The sequence below is a fragment of the Chinchilla lanigera genome, unplaced genomic scaffold (genome assembly GCF_000276665.1).
Source record: "Chinchilla lanigera isolate Chin_1 unplaced genomic scaffold, ChiLan1.0 scaffold00072, whole genome shotgun sequence".
Taxonomy (NCBI): domain Eukaryota; kingdom Metazoa; phylum Chordata; class Mammalia; order Rodentia; family Chinchillidae; genus Chinchilla; species Chinchilla lanigera.
In genome coordinates this window covers 1,027,737-1,053,705 of record NW_004955473.1, presented here as the reverse complement: position 1 = coordinate 1,053,705, position 25,969 = coordinate 1,027,737, and the positions used below count along the sequence as shown (strand labels likewise).

General features: G+C 39.3%; 1 protein-coding gene across 1 annotated transcript in view; it reads right to left on the bottom strand.

Moving 5' to 3' along the window:
- Gpc3 (glypican 3) overlaps window positions 1-25,969 on the bottom strand; it is a 462,080-nt gene that overhangs the window by 378,001 nt on the left and 58,110 nt on the right. The gene's annotated exons all lie outside the window — the stretch shown is intronic.

Below are 25,969 nucleotides of genomic sequence, written 5' to 3'. Positions count from 1 at the left end.
GGCAAAGCGCCTGCCTGGCAAGCGCAAGGTCGTGAGTTCAGTTCCCGGTACCGGAGAAAAACCAAAAAAAAAAAAAAAGAAAGCTCACAACCCAAACAAGAGACAGATAAGCTGGTCTCCCTAAACATGCTCTTCTGGATGGTGCCAGGAAGCCCTTAGTCAAGTAAAAATAACAGGGTGGTTTGAGAGCCTCAAATCATTTTAGCCTCAAATAAACCTTGACACCCAAGTAGGGGTATCAGGCAAACACATGGACCATTTATACCTCCAGGTTGCTGTGAAAGGGAAGGAGAAACTTTCCTAATCCGGACATTGAAACACTAAGTGGGAACCTCCCATTTGTAACCGATGAGTTTTCACAAGGACAGGTGGGTAATGGAGGATGAACAGTCCCTCCCAGCATTTTTAATTAACTGGTTGTTGGATTTATTGGTCAGCTTAGTGGGAAATCAGAACCTACTTACTTGGGGGCTATTTTTATAGCCTTCTGGAGTTGGGTTGCCTTAGTACAGACACCTGGCACCATTTCTAGAAGTGGTTAGATCTATATTTTCCCTTTTAAACAGCAAGCAGTGAACAGATTTGAGCATTACAGACAGCTGGCCGTAATCCGATATAATAAAGGTGTTCTTCTCCCTTCCCACTTCGGTACCACTACCAGTTTGTCCTTTCACATCCAGCAGCAGGTCACAGATGGAGGGAGTGTGGTTAAAACACAAAATAAGCTCTGTAAAACCTTAAAAGCAAGGAGCTCCAGCCATCATCAATACTTTTATAAGCGATAATCCCAGAATATGTAGTGTCTAAATAAGCAATATTCGATCTTTTCCACTAAATTTCTCACATCAGAGTTTTAGCTCATTTCCTTTTTGTTCTTTCAGATGAAGCATTGTTTAGGAAAAACAAGAGCCTTTTTCTATGGGGGATCTTCTTACAGTACACACTAGCAATTTTTATGCAGATATTTGGGTGGTAAATTGTAACCCAATATTTCTTTTGCAATAAAATTACCACAGCATTAAATTGACACAATAGAGACAAATTCAATTCAGCTGAGTTTTGGTCATGCAGGCACTTGCTTTATTGTGGGAAATGAATTAAACTCATCCTTGGGAAATCCAAGGGTAATGACCGAAACACAATGTGATAGAGCTAATTATCAACCAGGTGTGCTTTAAGGAGTTGATGGTTCAATCTATTACCGCTACGTGCACAAGACAATTTGGGGGAGCAATTTATGAGTGTGGTCAGACTCTGAAGCTTCCAGGGGGCAAAAGACATTTTGCAGATCTGGTCCCATGATGGGCCCAGCTACATCCTCTCCACCTCGGGATAGCTCAAGAACATGAACATTTTGCCAGACTCCCCAAGACCTCAGAGAACTGGCCATTTCCCCAAGTCTACAGCAGTGTAGGAGCAATAGGCTTGAATTGCCTGGTACTGGGTCAACTTTCCATTTGTATACGTCTGGTCGTCTCCACTAAGTAAACTGTTCAAAGGCACACACATGTTTTTTTATATTCCCCACCATGTCTGATTCTGTTAAGTATTTGCAGATTGAGGTCTTATGGATAAAAAAGTAGCTTTTAAAATACTTACACATTGCTGCATGTATATTTCTTACATTTGTTTGTCTCTATAAATGGAGTACTGTACGTGAAACATAAACTGTTTAATGAGTCTGGCTCATTATAATGAATTTCAGTCTCAGATGGTGTGGGACACAGAACTGGTTGTGTACTGACCTCGTGACATTTTTGACAAATCTTGGCACGTACAACTGATTCTCCGAGGTCACATCTACCTTTTCTACAGCCATGTCTTGTTCCTTCCTCCGCTGTTTATTGCTATTCCCCCCATTCACACAACCTTTTACCCTCCTTGTTCTAGCACCTCGGAAGCCTGACATTCACAGTCACCACCAACCCACCGCAGTACGCATTTCTTCTGGCTGGCAGATGTCTTCATCACACTGAACATTGCCAATCTTCTTCAGTGAATCCTACTAGGATAGCCTCTAGGGTCTCTATGAACAGGCATCGCAGTGAATGAGTATGAACTACCTACGCACTATTGCATGTAAATTCAACCTCCCACCCTCCACTACCACCCAACCCAGAAGCCTAGTTCAAGAAATGCTCAATAAAAATTTTAACTGGGGCCGGGGATATAGCTCAGCAGCATAAGCGCCTGCCTGGCAAGTGCAAGGTCCTGAGTTCAATTCCCGGTACCAAAAAAAAAGTTTAACTGAACCTCAGGATCCCAGGTTGCCCACCAGATATTGGAAAAGCCTGATTCTCCAGGTGGTGGTTGGCAAAGATTTGACTAATGGTATAGTGGATAATTAGATTCCACATCGATTTAAAGCAGAGAAGCAGCACACACACGTGCCAGCTGGCCTATGGAAGCTGGCTCCAAAATTCAAGGGGCCACTGTCCTAACAGACAGAGACCTTTGTTTTTGAGCACAGGTAAACTTCAGTATTTGAATGTTTAATGTTGTAGTTCCATTTTGAAGATAACAATCAATCAAATATTCTTTGATTGGCCAGACATAGAAGGGTCGGTGCAAAAAATCCAAGAGAAAATAGATGTATTTTCAATAAAGAAATATAATCGAGTAGTAGTAGAAAAAACACACCCTGAGGAGGAACACATCCCTACCAATAGGTATTTTAGCATGTCTACTCCTACAGACTAAGACATTGACCAGATTGCAAGAGGCAGTTAAGGAAAATAAACTGCCTAGGTATTGGCTCAAATCTACTTTATCACTAGAGGTTTTAAAAAAGAGCATCACAGAGGTGGGACTGAGCTACTTCAAAGAGAAACCTAAGCCCTTGAAGAGGCAGTCCTAAATAAACAGCAATAAAAACCAGAAACTAACAAATAGCATTGGGGCCCAGATCTGTATACAAACAAAAATAAATAAAAATCGTCTTTCCTGAAAGAAAATTGACATCTAAGTGCAAATGGCCTCAAGGGCACCTCTCTTTGCTTTCTGGCCATTTGTATGTGGCCTGATGCACACAGCAAGGGAAGTAAATTTACATATCATTTTCACCCCATGGGGTACCATCTGCTCCTTTCAAAATAAGTTTTCCTCTGTCCTCACCTAGCACGAAGAGTTATATGTTTAACTATCAGTAGTGACTTATTCTTAAAACCATTTTATTTTTAAGAGTCAGAGGTTGAAAAACCATGTGATCAATAACCCCATTTCATAGGAAAGTTGGAACAAAAGAATGAGCACATCGTCTCCAGATATTTGCCAACATATTTTGGACATACTAGAGGAAAACATTCATAAAATTGTGCTGTCTCTGCCATAAATCACTCCAATAGAATTCTTTCTGAATTATACTTCTCTATCTAAATGGAGATCAAAGGCCCACGAGCTATTCCCCACTGAAATAATCTTCCAAAGAAGTTATCTGTGGGCAAATGATCAAGCTATTAACACTTGCCAGACCAGGGAGATTGTAAAGTTAACTGCAGTGGGGGTGAAAGGAGCTTTGAAGTACAAAGTTTTCAAGTGGTCCAGATCTCCCATTCAAGAATACTCTTCCCTGAGTCATCACACCTTTGAGTTATCATACGGAAAATCTCTTGGTCAACTGAATTTGCATAACCTGGTCAGCATCAATCAGTTTAGGACATCTTAAAAGAATATGTATATCTGATCTGTTCCCATAGTCTTTCAATTCTTTGGTTTTGTAGAAATGTCAATGCATAAAACTTTTCATTTAGCAGAGATTTGGAGGAAAAATAAGGTATTTGACCAGTTCTAAATAACAGTTGGCTTCCCCACTGAGATAGACACAAGGTGACATAAGAAAAGATAGATGAAAAAGTTTAATGTCTAATATTTAAAATAAAGTATAGGGCAAGAATAAAGGCAAAAATTGATAAAGAATAGAAATAGTTCTATGAGTTCATCTTTTTAATAGTATTACCCATACCATTCTTAACACGCAGTAAGCATGAACATGAAAGAGACAATTCCATGGAATTCCATAGAGATAGATATCCACGCTAAGCACAACCAAAAGTTACAAAGAGCGGGGTCATGAAATACGAACACGCATAAGAAACTCCACTTTCTTCAAACCTGGATTGTCTTCAAACTTTGTCGATGAAACCAGTCCCATTACGGAGTTTTGCCCTGCAAAAATACTCATATCTTCAACATCACAGACAAAACTTAGAACTCTCCGATTTTAAGGTGTACAGTATCCTTTTCTCAAGTGGAAAGGAAGAAAATAATAATGCAAGCAATTTAAGAACTAAGATATCTCTGCCACCATTAGAGAAAGAAGAAGGAACAGGCTTCATTAACATGTAGTGCCAAATTGACTTAAAATCATAAGAAATAAAACTTGCATCAAATGTGCCTGTGAACACGCCTTCCATGCTATAGTAGGGCAAACATGTATTAAATTAAACAATAGATATTGAAAAAGCCTCTGGTAATTTTGATAGAAGGGGAAAACTGGACTAGATTGAATGTTTAGAGTTATGTACTACTGCAAATTACTTATAATGGATGCATTTTTACAGTGTACAGAGTCCTGACAACTAACACTTTGATATACCTGAGCAATAAGTAAATATACATTAAAACAAATTTAACAAGATAATACCTGATTTCTAGGTCCTTCCAGTGTACATGAAGCAATTCAGCCTTATCCACTTACAATCAGTCTCTCCTCCCTCCTCCCCTTCAGGAGGCAACCATTCAAAAGTCTACTAAGTGCTTGCTAACTACAAGACAGTTTTTTTCCCTTCTGTCAGGCTTGGTTCTCTGGGATCTGGGATGCATCGCCTTTTACCTTTTTGGAGTTGTGTCACCTTCTATTTGTGAAATTTCTTAATATATCCTTGATCTAGAAGTGGTCATGAGTGTATTTACATATATGTTTTGAGCAAAAGTGAATTAAAATGAATTTTAATTAAATTTAGAATGGAAATCACTTTTGCTCTGAAGACGCTTGGGGTTTGTTCCCCCTACAAATTCATAATGATCTTTATATCACTAGAGACATAGGGGTGTTGAAGGCCTGAATTAAAAATCCAAAGCTCTATAGGTATTTTTCCAGATGCAATAAGGAATACTTGAAAAAATGGACAGTTTTAAAAAGAAAAATTTTAGAAAAGCCAAAAATAATGATTGCACCACTGAAAACCAACCATTATTGACATTATAGTATAAGACTTATGAGGATATTGTTCTATGTCCAGGTTTGTTTTCATACAACTGCCTCGTGCATATATACAGCTTTATATCCTGTAGAAACTACAAAGCTTTATAACATTCTATCAAAGGGATATATCACAGTTTATACAACCACTCACTCCTCCATTATTAAACATTTTTATTGTTTCCAACTTTGTGTTGTCATAAAACACCTCTGTTCATAAGGCTTCTTTTTCTGTTTTCAGGATGATTTTTCCTAGAAAAAAGTCCCCAATGTAGAATCACTGGATCAAACAATGAATATTTTTCAGGCCCTTGACAATACATAATGCCAAACTGCTTTTTCAAAAGGGTTGTACCAGAAATGTACAACTGTGTCCATGTGACTAAATCCTACCTGGCAGTGGATATTATTTTTATATATATATATTTTTTACTAATTTGTGAGTAAAAAAATGGTATCTCAGAGTTTTCTTGAAATTCAACTCTTTTATTAAACGGCTTCTTTTGGAGAAAAGGCCTTTTAAGATTCGTACTAAAGCAGACATGCAAGTCGAGTAACAACTCTTAGCAGAAGCTAATAGAAAATCAGAGAAAGGCCTACAAAAGCAAACCAACCACAATACGAAACAAAGCAAAGCAAAACAGAAAACATCCAAAAAATTTAGGAATCTCTTTAAAAATTCTCTTTTTTGTTTTTTTGTTGTTGTTCCTTCATTTAATGACTATAGATGACAGGCACTACTGTATGTGAGGCCCTCACAATTAGAAATTTCCCTCATCACCCAAACACTGCTGAGGGCGCACACTGTGTCAAGCACGGCGCCATGCCCTACAGATGTAAGTATGAAGACAGAGTCCTTATTCTGCTCTAACAAAACCCTAGTCTAACTCAGCATGGTGACACATGTCTGTAATCCCAGATATTTTGGAGGCTGAGGCAGGAGGATGGCAACTTTGAGCTCAGCCCGGGCAACTTGGCAAGACTCTGCCTCAAAATAAAATATTTTTTAAAAGGCTGGGAATGTAGCTCAGTAGTAGAACACCTCTGGGTTCAATACCCCCTGCCAAAAAAAAAGAAGCACAAAAAAATTCCTAGTCTGCTAGCAAAGGGAAGAGGGATGTTCAGGGGACTGTGGAACATATAGCAAGGGAACCTAACTAAGACTCCAAACATCAACTCTAAGCTAAAAAAGCCTAAAGCAAAAGCTAAATATCTCCAGTTTTAACCATTTCTCGTTTGACATGATTTTCAGACTCATCCTGGTCACTCTTTTCTGGATACACTCAGCTTTGTCAATGTTCATAAAATGTGGTGACTATATTTGAACATAATACTCCAGATGTGGTCTGAGCAGCACACATGCTTCTAATACAGCCTAAAATTGCTTTTGCTTAAAAAAATAAGCTACACCACATTGTTGGCTCATATGAAACTTGTGATCAACTAAATCCCCAAGAACTTTTTACATAAACTGCTGCCAAGTCACATCTCTCATATCCTGTACATATGCAATTTTTTTAACCTAAATTCAAGACTTTATATCTATCACTGTTAAATTTCATCTTGTAGGTTTTGACCTAGAGTTCCTATAAGTTGAGATCATTTTAAATCTGGATTCTGTCATCCTATATATTAAACTACGCCACCCAAGTTTGTGTTATCTGCAATGTGAAAAGCCTGCCTTTGTGATCAGTTGACCAAAAAAAGTTATTCCTGTAGGGCAGGGGCCACAATCCGGACATATATTCATTCTACACAGTACTTAGTAGGGTATCGTGAACAGAGTAGGTTCTCAGTACTTTCTTAAATTTTTATTTCTATTAGTACATGTTTGCAGCACATTATGAATACCTCCCTCACAGGAGCTGGTACATAACACATCTTAATTCTATTTTCATCCCCTTCCCCCTTGGCCTTCCCTCCTCCTGCCATCTCTGGTCCCTTTCCCTTTTAAAAAAAAGACCTACGTCCCTGTTTCCTATTATGTACCTTTTACTTTGTCAAATAAAGAATGCTATTGTAAGAACTGAGAAACAGCTCTGTGGTCCTTCACTAAAAACATCTTCCGTGGGTTGCTATTGAATCAGTTGTTCAACCAGCTGTGAATTTGCCTAATTGCTAGTTATGCAGTCAAATTTCACAATCTTATGCACAAGGATATTAGAGAAGACTCCCAAATGTTTTGCTAAAATCAAGACATCCTATATTTATGTTTGACATTGTGGTATAGTTGTTCTAATGCAGCCATTATGATGCAGCGATGACAAAGACTAACAGAGGCTGTTTGTCATTTACCTCACTAATAATTTTCCCTCTATTCTTATCCAAATTATGGGTCATTTTCACTTTCTACTTTCTTCAATACATTTTCACATAGACATTTCTTTTCCCCTTTAGATTCTTTACATTTCAGACTTTTTTTTTTTTTTTTCTCTTTTTAAGTCCAGGTCTCACTGTGTAGTTCAGGCTGACCTTGAGCTCTCTTTGTAGCCCAGGCTGGTCTCAAACTTGCAATGATCCCCCTGCCTCAGCCTCCCAAGTGCTGGGATTACAGGTGTGAACCACCACACTCAGCTTTTCAGGGGTAAATTTTAAAGAATAATATTACAATAAAAATGGCATTAAACTGGGAATGGTAATGTATGTCTGTTAGCTCAGCACTTGAGAGGCTGAAGCAGGAGGATTACTGCAAGTCTGAGGCCAGCCTGAGCTACATAGCGAGTTCAAGGCCACCCTGAACTACACAGTGAGATCATATCTCAAAACAAAATGGCACTGAGAAAGGGAAAATTTTATATATTTATAATCAAAACAATCAGATGTATTTTTTAAGTTTGTTTAGCTTTAAAAGAAAACAAATCTCTAAAGAACATACCAGCTCTAAACTCTTAAATCATACTAATGTTTTATACTTTTGAAAACAGCAGATGCGTATTATTTTCCATAGGATTTTGCTTGGAATATTAATGAGAGAACTGACATGCTGATTCAAGGACTCCCAGGGAATCTGAGGCAATAGGACCATATTGTGACCTAAATATTCTCCCCTACTCCTCTCATGTACTTTGAAGGTTTTGAATTAGAAATTTAGAAACAGACTACACAAGAAATAAGAAGAATGGACAGATACTCTGCCCCAAATGATTAATGGCCTCTCAATGATAATCAAGTGTGGGAAACACAGGACTGCTGCTGATGCGTGCTTCATCTGCCAGGTGGAGAGTGGCAGCCCACTCCATCCCTCATCTCTTCTCTGAGTTTCACCCCTTACTCCTAGTGTCTGCCCTTCAGGAGGAAAGAAGAGGTAAAGCTGAGGGGTGGGGTAAGACTGTCTGCTTTGCACAATACTTGGTAATAAAAAATTTGTGGAGTGTTTTATTAGTTTTCTCTGCAAGCTGCTACAGAAGTGCCCTCACATCAAAATGGTCTCATCAAAATGTTCCCAGCATCAATACAGCTGATCAGAGCAAGCAAGTTCAAATTTCAGATAACCACCTGTATGGTAAAATGAAAATAATTTCTAGGAATTACCCTATGTGTGTGCAAGGTCCAACTTCCACCAGCTGTCTCATGGACACTGAGAAATACTAACTCCTGATCTGAGCCTAGCTACTTTGTAAATGGAGAAGTTTGGTCTAAATGATCTCAAAAGTTTCATCTCAAACTATGATTCTCAGACTGTCTTTTACAGCTATTTAACTATCTCACTTGTGACTAACTTGCTTTTAAGCATCCCTGGGGGAAGAAAATACATGTCTCATGTTTCTACGGAAGACATCACGCAATCTAAGCACTCACAACCATTTTCAACTGAACTGATTACCAATTTACGGGCTGAACTAGCTGTAACTAGGCTTCTATCCAATTACTTTTCTCCAGGGAACACAGAACATGACAGGTCACCATGGCGGCTGGTCAGTCTCTAACCAGCATCAGACCAATGTCTGCTTGTAGGACATAAGGACTGCAGAGACAGGCCACAACGACTGAGTCAGACACGGGGCCCTCCATGATGTTCTGTGACAGATGGAGTGATGCTTCCTAGTGACCTTCTGTCGACTTCATCTTCTTCCCACTACTTCCCTTAATACTCCATACTGTACACCAAAAGAGAAAACAGTGGGCTGCAGATACAATGATTAAATATGCAGGGCCTCAGGTTTTTTTTTTTTTTTTGGTTTTTCTCCAGTACCGGGAACCGAACTCACGACCTTGCGCTTGCCAGGCAGGCGCTTTGCCGCTGAGCTAAATCCCCAGCCCCTGGCCTCAGGTTTTTTTAAGGTACATTCTAATTTCCTTATTAAGAAAACAGTTCGCCAAAGGCTAATCTGAGTACATTTGTCTTTTGACTCTGTGCTGCCATCCTGGTCAAGTCTGATTGAACAGCAGCGTCACTACACTTTAGGGCACTCATACTGACTAACAGAAGAAACTGGCATAGAAAACAGCCAACCAAAACTTCCCAATGAGTCTATATCTCCTCTGAGCCTGACTTCACAAGAACAGTATATAACTGAACGTTTGACCCTGAACTGCTAACGTTGAAAATGATGGCAGCTATGGCAGATTTCTGCTTTTTAAAAATGACATGGTCGGGCTGGGGATTTAGCTCAGTGGCACAGCACCTGCCTGGCAAGCGCAAGGTCATGAGTTCGGTTCCCGGTACCGGAAAAAAAAACAAAACCAAAAAAAATGACATGGTCACAGAGATGCTAGCGGAATAAAAATAGTTCTAGTAAGGCATTCCATTTGGCATGTGGCGAACCCTCAGTGAGATGATGTGGCACAATGATTCTGTCATATGGGCTTCAGAAAGTCATGAAATCTCAATTTTCTGATTCTTAAGTAGTTATCAAGTTTAAAATTTTGTCATATTGGGGCTGGGGATCTAGCTCAGCGGCAAAGCGCCTGCCTGGCAAGCGCAAGGTCGTGAGTTCGGTTCCGGTACCGGAAAAAAACCAAAACCAAAAAAAAAAAAAAAAAAAAAAAAAAATTTTGTCACATTAAGGCACCTATGCCACACAGAGATGAAAGCTGACCCTCACCAATAGGCGCTAGGACCTTCCCTTATCCTCTGCAGAAGTGGCTTTTTTTTTTTTTTTAATACCACATAAGAAAGTCACATACAGAGCAACACATACAGATATATATTATTATACTTTTGCCCAAACATACAGAATACACAACAGTAACAGTTAACCCTTAGGTAAACTATTATCTGTAGGTGATAACAATTTCAATACAAGTTCTTAATTTTTAATACTCTAGTGTGCTATGCTGATAGCTGGGGAGACTGTATGTGTATGAAGACTGCGAGTAATGGAATCTTTGCTTTGCAGAAGTGGCTTTTTAAAGCCATTGTTTCAATATTCTGGTTTGTCCAGGTCAACTGTGAATATGTTCTGCATCAACAGTTGCTAATATTACCAACCAACAATTTTAGTGATTTTCTTTTAAAAACTTATCGAATTGAAACTTACTTCTATCCTATGGAAACCTTGTCACTGAATCACTCGCATTCCAGTAGCTTTGAAGTCCAAAAGAGAAGAAAGGGGCAGGATTACACCTGTGTACTGGAAACTAGGCAGAACCAAGAATAGCTTCACCTATGAATGGGGCAAGCATGGGAACAGAGAGTCTGAAAAGTGAAGAAAGCAAAGCTCAATCCTGAGAATTTTGCTTTTAACCTGGGGCAGCCCAAAGCATATACAATGTGAAAGCTATCAGACTTAGCCCGTATAATGGTTGAGAATTGCACATCTGTATGGTAACTTGAACTTTAATTTTCAAAATTTGGTGTTGCAATAAATTAGACTTGGAGAATTCTAAAGGTGTTGTTTTCTTTTGGGAAGTAGGATGCATTATTCCAAAACAATTATCTGTATAATTTTCAATTCTCCCAGCCTGTAAGTGATGTAACAACAGGTGGGAGAATGACTGATATTGCCTTAAAGAAAAGAATTAGTTTGGAGCCAGAAAGGAAAGTATCCTTATTTGGATTGAATGGTATTTAGTTAATGGTAGATCTAAATGGAAAACTACAAAGAGATACAGAGATAACTGACAAATAGATCAATAGATCAATAGATGATAGACATAGATAGATAGATGACAGATGGATAGATAGACAGGCAGGCAGACAGGCAGGCAGAGAGATTTATTTTATCTGAGCTGGTTTCTTTATCTGCAAAATGGTGACATAGTTACTTTCTTGCTGCTGGGACACAATAGCTGACATCTACAACTTGAAGCAGGGAACGTTTATTTGGCTCACAGTTTGTAAGTTTCAGTCCATAGTCTGTTGGCTTCAAGGCAGGCATAGCCGAGAAGGGTTGTTAACAGCACAGCAGTGAGGAGAGTGATCAAGGGAGGAAGGATGGAGATACATCTTCCAGGCCACTCCCCCAGTGACCCACCTCCTCAAACTAGGCCCTACCTCCCAACATCACATTTAGCTAGAAACTCATCGGTGGAATAATCCACTGATAAGTCTCACACCCTCATGATCCAGTCACTTCCCAAAAGCCCCACCTATGACCACATCAGGTTTTGGGGTACCATCAAGATACAAACCATAACAAATGAGTTAAGACTATGCCTGGAGGAATATTGTGAGGACTAGTGATGATCCTCACAATACAATGCACAATGCCTACTCAAAAAATATTTCACTTATTATTAAGCAATAAGAAGTACAGGATTTGGGCATGAGTTAGAAGTCAGACATTGATATTTAATTACATTGAAGTAGGAGCTGAAGCCATGAGATGAACGAGGAGCAAAAAGCCTAGGGCACTGAAGATACCCATTTGGCAGAAAGTCCCATTAGGATGGAAGAGGCAAAGGGAGAAACTTCGCCATCACAAAGAAGAGCAGGAAGACACAGAGAGGTAGGAGGAAAGTCAAATTCATTTAGTGTCATAAACCAAGGAAAAAGAAACACTCAAGTGGGAGAAAGAAGCGAAGAAAAATAAGCCCCAATGAATTCAGCAAAAAGTCAGTTGTTGGAAACTTGCAAGGGTGCAATTTTAGTAGAGAGGCAGTGGTAGAAGTCAGATTACAAGGTGTTTCAGAATTAGTGGTAAAGAAATGGAGCCAGCAGATGTAAACCACTCACTTGAGAAGAGAAAGTCAATAATATCTCAGCCTGACAGCTGGACCTAGTCCAGACATGCAAGAACAGACCTTTGCCGTAAAGACTTAAATGTGGGATTTTAATATGGAATTTCTGATGGCTGCAGGTATAGAGGGGCCTCCTAAGGGAAAAACACAATCCTCCTAAAACTAAATATGGCTTTCATAAGCTCAATAAAGAGAGGCCAACCTTGGTTGTTTCTTAAATCTCTATGGCCTCGAGATAATGCTACTCTATTCGAGGGACTAAAGAGAAGAAGAAAAAAATAAACTCAAATGAAAAATTGAAGAACATACAAAGATTGGTACAGAGCCTGCTCTCTTTGGTGGCCTCCCTGCAGAGCTTTTGTTCTCGAAATTCCCAGACTCTCCAAGAATCTTAAAGGAGCCTAACCTAATCAAGGCTCTTCAGGTTAAAGAGGAAGAAAAAAAGCTTGCCTATTAACGCCAAACCAATCACCTCCTGGTTCCCTTGTACTATACAAAGTCTCTATTTTCAGTGAGTAAATAAATAACCCTCCTCCTGAAAATAATAAAAAAAATGCATAGAAGTTTTCTGAAAAAAGCTGGTAAGGTCCACAAAGCTGATTAGGGCTTATTTATTTGAAAGGTTCAAATAAAAGGCATTTGAATGGTCAGGAATGTTTGCGGACTATTAAGATGTGACAGGATTCACTAGGGTAAACATGTCCTGCCTCAGGCTTCTTGAAGGCTCTAATCCCTATAACAAGCAAAGTCCTACATAAGAAATAATACTAGCTACCACTTACCGAGCAAGCCTGTACCGTGTGCCCTTTACATGAATCATGTCATTTATCCTCACAATGGCGCTATGAGGTTAGATATTATTAAACCAGGGTATGTGGAGCCCCTGGGATAACCTCTGGGTTCAAAGGACCTCCCAGGTTCACCAGCATAGATGCTCTTTAGTATACTTTGTCCCTTTCTTGTACTTTGACTGCTTAGTTCTCAACTAGATAGAAAAATGTCAAAATAAACCTCCCTGTATCTTGATCCCACTGTATTTTATCTCATACCAGCTTTGGAAATAAACATCCAAGTTCAAATCCTAGCTCTATCCCATCCAATTTGTGTGGTCTTGGGCAAATGACTTCCTCAAATGGACAATATTCCACCATCCAGCACAAAGCAACCAAATACTTCACTGTAGATGTATATGATTTTTTGCATGTATATGCAAAATCTGATCAAAATACATAGTGAGTGTTTATATTTTTATAATTTATTACTGTAAAAAACCCACATTGCCATTAATCCCCCTCACTTCAAACACACTTATCCCATCACTCTTGCCATTTTCTGAAGCAGTTGTGCAAGTCTTCTTTCATGAGTGTTTTTAATGAAGTGTGATCAAAAATACAGTGAATGTGACAGTTGAGGGTCATCCAATGGAAAGGCAGGTCCATAAAACACTACAGCATCTCATTATCTACCTTTTTCACCAGATCTGTCATGGTGCAACTTCTGGCTCTTCCTCAAAATCAAAATGACCATGAAAGATAAACATTTTGAATTGATACAGGACAGTGGTAGCAGTGAACCTACAGGACGTGTGCCACAGTAGGCTATCTGTATAATTCAAAGCTCTAAAAGGTTTAAAGGTACATCGAAGCAGCCATGAGAGCACAATTAAAGACACAAAAGCGAACTTTCAGAACGGCTTCTGAAAGTGGCACGAATGATGAAATAAGTGTGTCTAAAGCAAGGGGAAATATTTTGAAAGGGATTAATGGCAATGTGTTTTTACGGTAATAAATTGTGTAATTTAAACACCATATTTTATTATACCGCCTATATAAATTTTATATTGTTTTCTTTATAAAATTTTAACATTTCTAATAGTGAATTTTTTCACCATAAAATATGCTTTGAAAATATAAGTATTAAGAGCTTCATGAGATTCCATTGAATGGATATCCCATACTTAATTTAATAGCTGCAACGCTGATTTCCTTAAATTATATGTGGTGTTTGACCACTATGCTTTTTGATCCTACTGTGAGGGGTTTAAGGCTTTAGTGTTACCTGTTGGATGTCTGAGTAGAGTTTTAAAAGTTAGGTTTTTCAGTTTGGTTCTACTATATTACCACCTTGGAAAAGGATACAATATTGTATACTTTCTATCACAGCTAGCTAATAAGGAAATGCATATTCTAAATATATTAACCAGACATTTTGTTACATCAGAGGGCATTCTCAATCCCACAGACTGGTTCTTGTTGAGATAGCTCAGATGAAATGGTTAAATGTGTTATGATATGTCCAAACAACAGAACACTGCATGGCTCTTAAAATTATGTTGACATCTACTGACATGGTAGCACAGGTCTTGAATCTCAGCACTCTGGGAAGCTAAGGCAGGAATATGACAAGTCTGAGCCTAGCCTGGGAAATTCAACGACTGAGTGAGACTTTATCTCAAAATGAAAAATAAAAAGGTCCAGGGATATAGCTCAGTGCAAAGGCCCTGGGCTCAATACCCAGTGCCCCCACCCAGAATGATGCTGAAAATCTGAGCTGGCTCAATACCCAGTACCCCAACCAAAACTGATGTTGACATCTATGCAACAAAATGGGAAAATGCCCACAATATATCATTAGGTTGTTTAAAATCCACAGTATTACTAGGGCTGTAACTCAGTGATAAGAGCATGTACTTAGCCCTGTGTTCCATCCCCAGCACTGAAAATAAATTATATCTGGGTTGCAGTATCATGGGCTAATTATATTCTTATCTGTACTTTTTAAGGATAAGGTTTGCTTTGTTGTTATAGTACTGAGGATTGAACCCAGGGCCTTGTACAGTTTAGGTAAGTACTCTACCAGTGAGCTATACCCCCAACTCTCTTATCCGTATTTTTAAATTTTCTAAGATTAACAATACTTACTTTCTAAAATTGACAGTATTATGTTAGTATATTATTCTTAATTTAAAAAAAAAAAAAACTACTATGGTATATGTCACCATGCCTTAAGAAGTAGTCTGGGGCATCAAGACTGCATTTTATTAACAATAAATAATCTTGATGGAGCCAGTGAAACACTGGAATTAAGTGAAAAATCTTTAAATGGAAACTAAAATGTACCACTTCAATGCTAGCATTATGCCCTTGGCAAATTGCTTAATCTCCCAGAGATTCAGGCCCCATCTCTAATGCAGGCAATAGTCTTCCCTACCCCACAGGATTGTTCTGAGTTTAAATGAGACAGTGCAGGTGCAGGTGCCTGTATTCATGCTTAATGTAAAGAAAACCAGTTAAACCTGGTTCTGATACTTTTCCCAGCAAGCTAGGAAGTGAGAAATGTCTCTCATTTTAATTATTCAACTTCTGCTCTGTGTTTCTCTTTTTATTCAGTGTGTTCCATGTGTTCAAACTGGAGTCCAAGAAAGAATATACAAACAAGAGAGATGGTAACTAGAGTAGAAATGCCTGAGACAATGGGAGTAAAGATGCCTGAGTGGCACACAGTCCTCGTATCATGTGCAAATGAGAGATGCTTGATCACATTGCTTTGCATGCTTAAGGCCCAGGGTTCAATCCCCATCAACATAACGAAATGAGAAAGACACAGAGACACAGACAGAGACAGAGAGAAAGAGAGCGGTTTGATCACAAACTGAATCTACATTGATACAATAGATTGCCCTCACTGACCCTGTAACCATGACTTAAACCAAAACCAGAAGAGAACTCCAAGTTTAAACCTCAAGTTTCAGTGGTCCAATGTTAATACCACCATAGATGTCAGAGGTACACATCTGATTTAAGCTTTGGGAGGAAATGTATTTACAAGTGTGATTAATAGTCATGTGGGAGGGTTAAAGGAAACCCCACTGAGTTCATAACAGAAGAAAAAGGCTATACAGTCAATGTTAATTATGCTTTTGCTTGCTATATGAGTTTATGAGAAGAGATCTATCCTCTGCTGTGCTAATGAGCACCTAAAAGGCTCTGTCATGTACATTTTATTACTGACATTGTTTTTCCTAAAGCCGAATCATATTAGACCTATAGAAAAAAAAAGGAAAAGCATTTCCAAGCATTTTCCAAGCATTTTTAACTTACAGTAACAAGAATAAAAAGTCTCCAATCCTTCCTTTTCCTCCTTCCCTACTCCTCTCTCAAACACTGCTGATTTATCATTTTATAACTCACAACTTCCAAAACCCAAACTGAAAGCTGTGATAGTAATAAATATGAATAACCATCTGCTCGATCACTTTGAGAAGAGCTGGAGCTCTAAACCCCAATACAGGACACTAAAAAAGCCCACCCTCTGGCATTTTTTAGCCCACACACTCAAAAATGGAAAAAAGTATTGTGAAAATGTAAGCTCTGCAGTCAAAAATTTCACTTTTTAATGCTCACAATTGTATCCAACATTCAGAATTACACCCACGGTTAGAATTGTATAGTGGGTACAGCTTTCTAAAAAATAATATGATCAAAAGCTACCTAGAAGTCTCAAAACATACGATGACTGGTTTTATTCCTTTATGACTTATTGAGCAGTAGAGGAGTGAATGGGCTTCAAAAATCTCTTATTTTTCCAGCAGCTTTCATGCAAAATAATATACATTCATAATGAAATGTAAGAGTATAAATTGCTAAATTGATTTTGCATCAATGGTAAAAAATCGTAAGTGACTAACTGTCCTAAGGTGACCTAGTATGTCACAGAAATGTGAATCTGTAGTATACTGACAGTTTAATTGGTTTAGCAAGAGTTCATATCACTTGGCTGAAATGCATCATTGGCCTTTTTATCGTTACATCTTATTGAAGCTTTAAAAATAAAGTAGATGACAATCTAGTGAAATGTTTCCTTTACTGAATCAGGTTCCTGTCCTTTACTTTATTGCTATGCCTACTTTTCCAAAGCAATGTTTACAAACTGCCTCTGAGTCTTAATATATTTTGAATAAGGAAATTTATTTTCCAACTTGATCCTTTCATACCAGAAGATAGGAAAACGCCAGTGTGTGGTCATGTGAGGAACCCCAAAACAGATGGCATCAAGGAGTTAAAAACATGAGTGGATGGCACCTTGACATTTATTGCTGTCTAGTGCAAACCAGAATATATAATTTGACTCTTTTATAGCATTAGGAGGGCAATTTAAATGTGTTAGGACTTGAACTATCAAAAGATGCTGTCTCCTGTCTCCAGATGTAATTACAAGACAAGACTATTAAAGCAGTCTTATAAATATGAGAGGAGCTGAAACTGTGAAGGGCGACAAAAGCACAAAGAACTACCTGCCCAGTGGTGGCAGTTCATTTTCTGATAAAGCCGTCCCTGGGCAGAACAGGAAGCCAGCACACAGGCTAGGATACTCTCCTGCCAGAACTACGAGTGTCAAGTGAGGTCCTTGAGTTCAGATCAGACCCAACACAGTAAGCCAGGAGCAGAAATGACATTTCCACCACGGAGTACATTCTAGGTCCTCTGCCTCCACTGCGCCGCTGCAGGGTAAACCAGCAGATTTCCGCCATCAGTCCCATCTATAGAAAAGCTACTTATCAAAAGGCACACAGTGCTAGTCAATAGTGCACCATAGTAAGTCCAGACCATGCCAAGTTGCTGCTCCCTAAACCCCTGTGGGTAGTGATTCAGTGAACTTCAACCTTCACCTGGTTTTAAAGCGCTCACCCTTCAGAGCCATTAAAGCATAATTGAGTGTGTGTGTGTGTGTAAATATTAAAAAAAAATCTGTGAGTTTCACCATATTATCTGAAATAAAGTTAAAGAGCAAAAACCTCCAGTTACTTAGAAGTAAGATAGCTTATTTAAACAAATAATGCCCCAGGTAGCTACCATATTAAAGAATTACAGAGAAGAATTATACAAAAGATAAGGGAAGAAGATGCTAACCCTGGCCATTATAAAAACCACAGGACTGAAACTGAAATTCTCAGCAGGGAGCTAAGTTAAAGCAAGCACATGAGGCAGCAAGATGCTTCTTCCTAATATTAAGACTGAATGTTAATTACGCGCAGTGAGCAGGCTCCTGTACACAGCCCACGGCTACATAACTTCATCTAACCCTTCTGCAGAATACTATGGTGGTAAGCATCAAGATCTTTTTAAAGGTTTATATTCTTTGACACAGTTATCTTCCTTTTAATCTCTACCCCCAAGGAAACATCTGGAATGAGCACAAAGATATATGTTCACAGGGAGTCACTGCAGCATTATTTACACTAACATAAAATTGGGGGAAAATGTAAATGCATATCACTAAGTGGCTGCTTAAGTACATTACACAAGTTAACAATCATATTTTGGTGCACATCTGATGGCATGTGAAAATATACAAGTAAACCGTTAGGAGGAATGAGGGCAGAGTTCAAAATGTGTACTTAGTAGAAGGTACCCTAATACCTATCCCGACTCTGTGTATCATCAAAAACATCCTCAGACATGGTGCAGTGAAATCAAAGGCTGTTGAAAGAGTTTTGTCATTTTCTTTTCTTTTTGGTACTGAGGATCAAACTCAGGGATTCTCACGTGCTGGCCAAGTGCTCTACCACTAAGCTACATCACTGGCCCTTTTAAAATTTTATTTTGTTTTTCTAATTAATTAAGTTTATTGGTACATTTTAGGTATACATACACATTCACCGTGTGGAATTTGTACCTATACATGATATAGCTTGCTTCTTTTCTCCCCATTTCCCTACCCTCCTTCAACCCCTCTTCCCCTCCTTATTTACAAGTTTTTTTCCAATTTTTCCTTCTTTTCTCATTTTCTTTTCCCTTCCTCCCTTTCCCCTCCCCACTTCCTAGTCCCCCTTCCCATATGAACATTTTCTTCAACCAATGGAAGGATAAAGCAGATGTGATTTTTTTGTTCAATAGAGTACTACTCAGCCATAAAGAAGGATAAACTTGAGCCATTTCTAGGCAAATGGATACACCTTGAGATCATATTCTTATGTGAAATAAAGTGGACAGACATGTATAAATACTGCATTGTTTCTCTGTTGTGAGAAACCTAAAGTGGAAATAACGATCACAATATATAATAGATATTATGAAATGAAATTGTATTTTAAGACAGAATCTCACTAAATTGCCCAAGCTGGACCTAAACTTGGAATCCTCCTGCCTCGGCCTCTTGAATAGCTGAGATTGCTGAGTGAACCACCATACCCACCTGAGCACTTATTTTTTTAAGGAAACTTTTTATGTTTTAAGTAATTGTAGATTTATGGAAAAGTTACAGTTGGGGATACAGCTCAGCGGCACAGCGCCTGTCTGGCAGGCACAAGGTCCTGAGTTTGACTCCTGGTACCAAAAAAAAAAAAGTTACAACTGCTTTCATCTGGCTTCCGCTATGACTACCATAACCACAGAAAATTGATGAAAATTTAAAAGCTAACATGGGTCCATTACTATTCAATAAGCTACCATTTTTATTTAGATTTCCTCAGGTTTCTCACTAATGTGTCCTAGGCTCTCAGGATTCCATCATGGATTTACTCGGTCACATAAATTTAATATCATTTAAACTTTTGTCTCATACAAGAATCATAAAATGCCTTTTCATTTAATCAGCTTTCTTTTTAGCTTACCTACTTCTGAGTCATGAAAATACAAAGCTATCATTTTCAAATAAGGCAAAATATTCTGTTTCCCTGATTTTCACATGAATTAGTTTTGTTCAGAATTCTTCCCGAGACCTTTATATTGTTCCTCTCCTCTGGTCCCTGGCCCTTTCTTGTATTCATGACCACCTAACAGTCAGGCTCCTGGTGGCTGAGAACCAAGGCTGCACCAGCTAGCTGATCCAATCATCTTAGACAAAAGAAAAAATAAGTAGAAAACTGAATGCAATGGAACTTTGAGATGGGGAGTTACTATCCGTAACCTCAATCTTACAAGAAACAACGCTGGATAAAAACGACTTGCTCAACAAACATTTCTGTAGCCTCTGTACATGTGATTTCAGAATGAGGCAGAAAGACTAAGTAACTCGACAAAAAGTCATTTAGCTAATAGATGGCAGAACGCTGACTCCAACTCCAGTTCCTGTGTGACTCCAAATGTGAGATCTTACCTACTCTATGACTGTGACTTCCTTGAAAGACACTCAGTAAGTGATTAAACTGATTCGTTCTCATTCTACTCTGAAACCCTAACTCTTTCAACCTTGAATTGAACGCTGACCCTAGCACCATTCTGACTTGATCTTTATTTCAGTGCGCCTTCTTTCTCCTTTCACCAAACCTTGGCCTCCCCGACCCAGATACGTTGCACTGTTATTCAAACCAGGAGATGTGACGCGTCTCAGTCAAGGTCAGTTAGCATCTCCTGGATGTCTCTGTCTCCCCTGGTTGGAAACCATCCTATCTCTCCTCTGACAATAAAGAGCCTCTGATGTCCGTTGTTCCCTCCACCAGTCTGGTTGTCATCCAGCCATTAAGCAATTCTAGACTTGCTCCTGGCCCTCTGCTGCCCTCTAGCAGTTACCAGTCTGTCTGCCCCTACCATTCAGAACACAACACTTACCTTTACCTTTGAGCCCAATACACTACCAATTGGCTTGGGGAAGTCTGGCTGACACAACCTGAATCTCCTGGGAAAATGAGACTTGGTAGCTAGCAGCTTAAAGGAAATGACTTCCTCTTCTTCCTCCTTATAAGAAGGCTGAAGGAAAAGGAGGAAGGAAGTGTAGTCATGCTCCTTTTCCTCCCACTGAGAATCTCTCAAGGGATGCTATCCCCAAAATGATGCTGTGGAAGATCTACCGTGTTTGCACTAATTATGTCCTAGCTCACAGAAAGCAATGGAAGATGCTAAAACCTGTGTAGCACTCAAGCACTTGGGCCTTACGGTATTGGACATATGAGTGACTTGGAACAGTGGATACTTTTTAAACTCTTCTAGTCACTATACTGGTGACGTTAGGAACTAACAGCTGCACACAGGTGGCAAAAGCCTTTGATGGCTGGTTTCCTCTTCCCTAGAGTCATTTAGCAGCAGGAAGGGGGTCTGGGGTGGAGGGAGCATCTGTTTATTCTCATGACACGTCCCACTGTTGAAGCCAGTGCTGTAATTGCCCCTCCCCCTGAAGATCTAGCTTGTTCTCTGGGGACAGAAACAGTTTGGGGTTAGACAGGTTATGTGACTTCCTCTGGGTCAAACACTGAATCCTTAGGATAAAAAAAGTCAGCTTTTGCCAGCCCTGACTATTTCTGGAAGCCAAAGCGGGTACCACTACCACCAGCCCCTTGCCTGTCTTCTCTGGACTTACTCACTTGACCCTCACTACATCTCTTTGGAGTAGAGCTATCTATCATCCTCTTTTTAAAAATGAGGAAACTTAAGTTCTATGAGAATAAGTCTCTGTCCAAAGTCACACAGAAGTAGAGGCAAAACTTGAACTCAGTTTTAAAACTAAGACGACTGTTAGGATTTAAAGTATACTTCAGAAAAGAAGCCCTGTATTCTCCATTCATGCATCTCTTGTCAACACACACACACACACACACACACACACACACGTCAAAAATTGTTTCTCTTTTCCAACAAAAAGTAACCTAATCTTCTTTTAGAAAACAAAATCTGGCTTATTCAGTCAAGGAAAGAACACGAGCTGAGAACAGAAAAGCAAGTGAAAATAAGACACAAACTTGCTGAAAACAATGTAGAGAACACAGGCTGGAGTCTGATCAGAGGAGGCACAGCAGATCTCCATCACCCACTCCCTCATTTGTGAGGTGCCCCAAAACATGAATTAAAGAGAGAATCATCTAAAACCTGTCCTCTCGAATCTCACTCTATCCTAACCCAAAATAAACAGAGCCTGTCTAATCACTGGAAGGAGAGGAATTATTGCCTTTCCCCTCTAGCCTTACCTGACTTCCAGCATTAGTCTAGGCCAGGAACCCAAGACAGAGAGAAGGAAACCTGGAAGAATCCCTAAGAGGAAGGCTGTACACACTAGCCAGCAGGGGCAAAGGACTAGAAGACCACCCTGAACAGGAGGGAACAACTGGAATACAACAGCTGGCTGGGTCAAGTCTCCCTGGCCCTAGAGGAGGTAGTGCACCAAGCCTACTGTTTATTTGCATTGAAAAAGCACCTCACTATCAAGCTGGATCTTCCAAAGATGGTAACATCAGCTCCCATTTAATTATGGAAAGGGAATAGACAAAATAAGCAGATGACTCCTGGCCTTCCTTTTATTACCACGGATAGAATTTCAGTGCTGATTGACAATGACAAACGCCGGGCTTCTCGGGGGAAATAGCAGAATCCTGAGATGTTCTGTTTGGTCATTCTCTGTCCTGTAAGTCACCCATCAACACTATTTGTAAAAGGGAGAGATCACTTTGATATTCTGATGACTCTAAATTTAGGGATCACTGCCAATACCAGTGTTTTTATGTGACATAAACATATGAGGACATTTTGAATGAAAAGTGTATTTTATACTTTTCACCGTAACACTTGGCTGCAAAACATTACAGTATGTGCGCAGGTACACGACTGCAATTGAAATTCCAGGCGCTTTTAGGAAATGCTCACTACTTTTGAAGCTATTTCCTACCAATGAGTTTATCACACAATATATAGAACCCAACTGGCCACTTTAAATGACTCTAGAAGGCAATTGTATATCAAACTCCTCCATAATGGATTTTTTAAAATTGTTAAGGAAACTCATCAATCCTCAGTAATCATTTTAAAGTAAAAATGATTCATTCATAACTAGAAGCTAGTGCAGACCCTGCTCCCACTCCAAAAGACATGACCATGAATAACTCCAATTTGCTCCCAATTCTAGAAGTGCTAATTACCTCCAGGGATGCTACACATGCAGCTAAAAAGGCCAGATGACCACAAGCAATTAGCCAATCAATTTGGCTTGAAACTGCCCCCAACGTAATTGGCAGAAAGCCATACATGGAGGCTAAGTTAGCAATCACTATATGAAAGGAAACAAAAGGTTTAAACCACCCACACTACATTAATAACCTGCCGTGGTGCCCAAAATTACCATGTTTCTAATCGCACCTTGGGATTTAGGCATTGCTCAAAATACAAGCAGAGCAGTCGCTGTGAAAAACATGTTAGCCCTTTAGCACCCATTACCACACGAAGTAGCTCTCATCTAGGAAAGCTGAGGGCAGTGTTCTAAGTGGATGCAAAGGAGAGAGGCCCCCAGCATGAAGAAAGGTGACAGAGAAAACAGTAGTATGGGAGAGGTGGGGAAGGAGGGCAAAAACAAAAGCCACTTCCTTAAACGAGAAAAGAAAGTGGCTGACACAAATAATAATTTCACCAGTCTAACATCAATCTCAAGCAAGATTTCAGAACACATCATCAAACAGAAGATTTGTGAGCATTTCGAAAAGGAAGAGGCAATAACAAGAAGCTGGCACAGTTTATAGAAAGAAGTCATGCCAGACTAACCTCATTTCCTTTTATGATAGGAGTACCAGGCTGAAAACCGAAAAGACAGAGTAGGCAACTGCTTCTGGATTTCAAGGAGTCTACAGTGGCGGTGAACCTATGGCATGCATGCCACAGTGCACTGTTTGTATCATGGAAAGCTCTAAAACAAGGTTCATCATCCTGGTGGCAAAGTGAATGCTCATACCCAAGACAGGCTGCCGTGGATTCCAGAGAATACCACTGGTTTGTTTTCCACTGTTGATGTTTGTAATCCAAGGTGCTAGCAAAAAGATTAAAGTCAATCTAAAAGGAAGCCTCCAGTAGAGAGTCTATGAGATCTGTTTGTACAGCATTTTTATCAGTGATTATTGTGATGGCATCAACGCTCTCCTGATCAAATTTACAAATTATGTAAAGCTTGAAGTTTTGAAACCTTAGGATTTGGGCTCCAATTTGACAAGATTTCAAATTAATGTAATATGAAAACTGCAAACATGAGTTGAAAGCCAGTGAAAATGATTTGGAGAGTTTTTTTTTTCTTTGTGTTAGAGAAGATGGAGCCCTGGGCCTTGTGCATGCTAGGCAAGCACTCTATTGTTGAGCTACATCCCTAGCCCTACTTTGGAGAATTTTGCTTGAATGTAAATTCCACACTCACAGAACTTATTAGTAAGTGACTATTTGGATGGTTGCTTCAATAGAAGTATAGCATATACACCACAGGAGGTGATGGCTACCTGTTCTCCACACTGGAACAACTTTCACCAAATAGCAGCCCATCCATATGAGGGTAACCAGTATTGTATAAGTCCCAAGGAGATCAATTTTGGTCCAGCAAATGTAAGAACTAGCAACTACCACAAATGTAAGAACTACAAACTAAAGCTGACCACAAATTACATGACTAAGGGGTGGAATCTTGATGAGAAGAAGTTTTCAATTCAAAACTGACTGATCACTTGCCCAAACCACGTTACACAGGAGTCACAGAGAAGTAGGAGTGTTGCGTTCAATATCCTCGGAAGCTCCCTGTCAACTCGGAGATGCTGTGAGAAGGAACGCCTTCCTAACTTATGGAACTGAAAAAGGACACAGAACTAAAGCCAAACATCTTGGGCTGTGAGTTAACTCACGAAAAGAAACATTCTGAACCTTGTAGAGAGAATGACGAAATAGCAGACAATCCTAGTCGTTTCTTCCTATAAACTCTTTAGCTGTGGGAGTCTTATTTGCATAGATGACTTGGGAGTTTAAATAAACTTCACTTGGGTGGCTGAGATGTTTGTAACGGGACAGGGGTGAAGGAAGTCAAATGGTGATGTGTAAACAACTTATTTCCCCACTTTCTGTGAAAAAGGAATTTGATGTTTTTCTATAGAGAGGGTGATTTATATGGATAGGAACAAAAAACAAACAACAAACTAATCCACTCTAAGAGGGTTATTTGTGAAATATAATTGAAACAGAATCTAAAGCAAAGTAAAACATTTCTTCTTTGAGGGCTTCATTAAGACATAAATATTACACGCAGAGAGATCATGTCTATAGACAGAAGAACCTAAATTATGAGGAGTGCAGCTGAACGCTACTACGCACATGTGTGATAGTGCCCAACGGTGCCTTGTATACAGTTAATGCTCACTAAATAGTTGTCTGGGTCACAGTAACATAAAAATAAAATTTTTAAGACATATGAACACCTCCCAAATTCCAGCATGCAGTTTAGTAGAAGCATATAGGTCTTCTGCTCCAGGTAGATTAACTGAGTGGGCCAGGAGCTTGGTGTTCTTTTGATCTCTGGTGGCCTGAAGAGGAGCACACAAGTTCCTAGGCAGATTGCTCAGGGTAAGTCCTTTGAGGCAATCAGTTTGGTGGTTCCCTAGAACATTATAGGAAGTACTAGCCCTTTCTGTAACTTGGAAGGTAGTAGATGGGGTGATACTGGCCTGTTGCTCCCGCACACCTTGCCTTGGATATAGCATCCCAACTTCTAAGATGTTCTCCAGTGATAGTCTTTTAAGTACATGAAAGGATGTAAAGCTACTCCCTTCAACACAAAGTGTAACAGAAAAGCAAAAACAAAGAATACATGTAAATATTTGCCAATAGGGGAGTAGATGGCTGGGAATAATATGCAGCTGTTTTGTTGTAAGCACACAGTTTGTAAGTATTTGTTTTGAAAAGTAACAAAGCTATATGAAGTGAA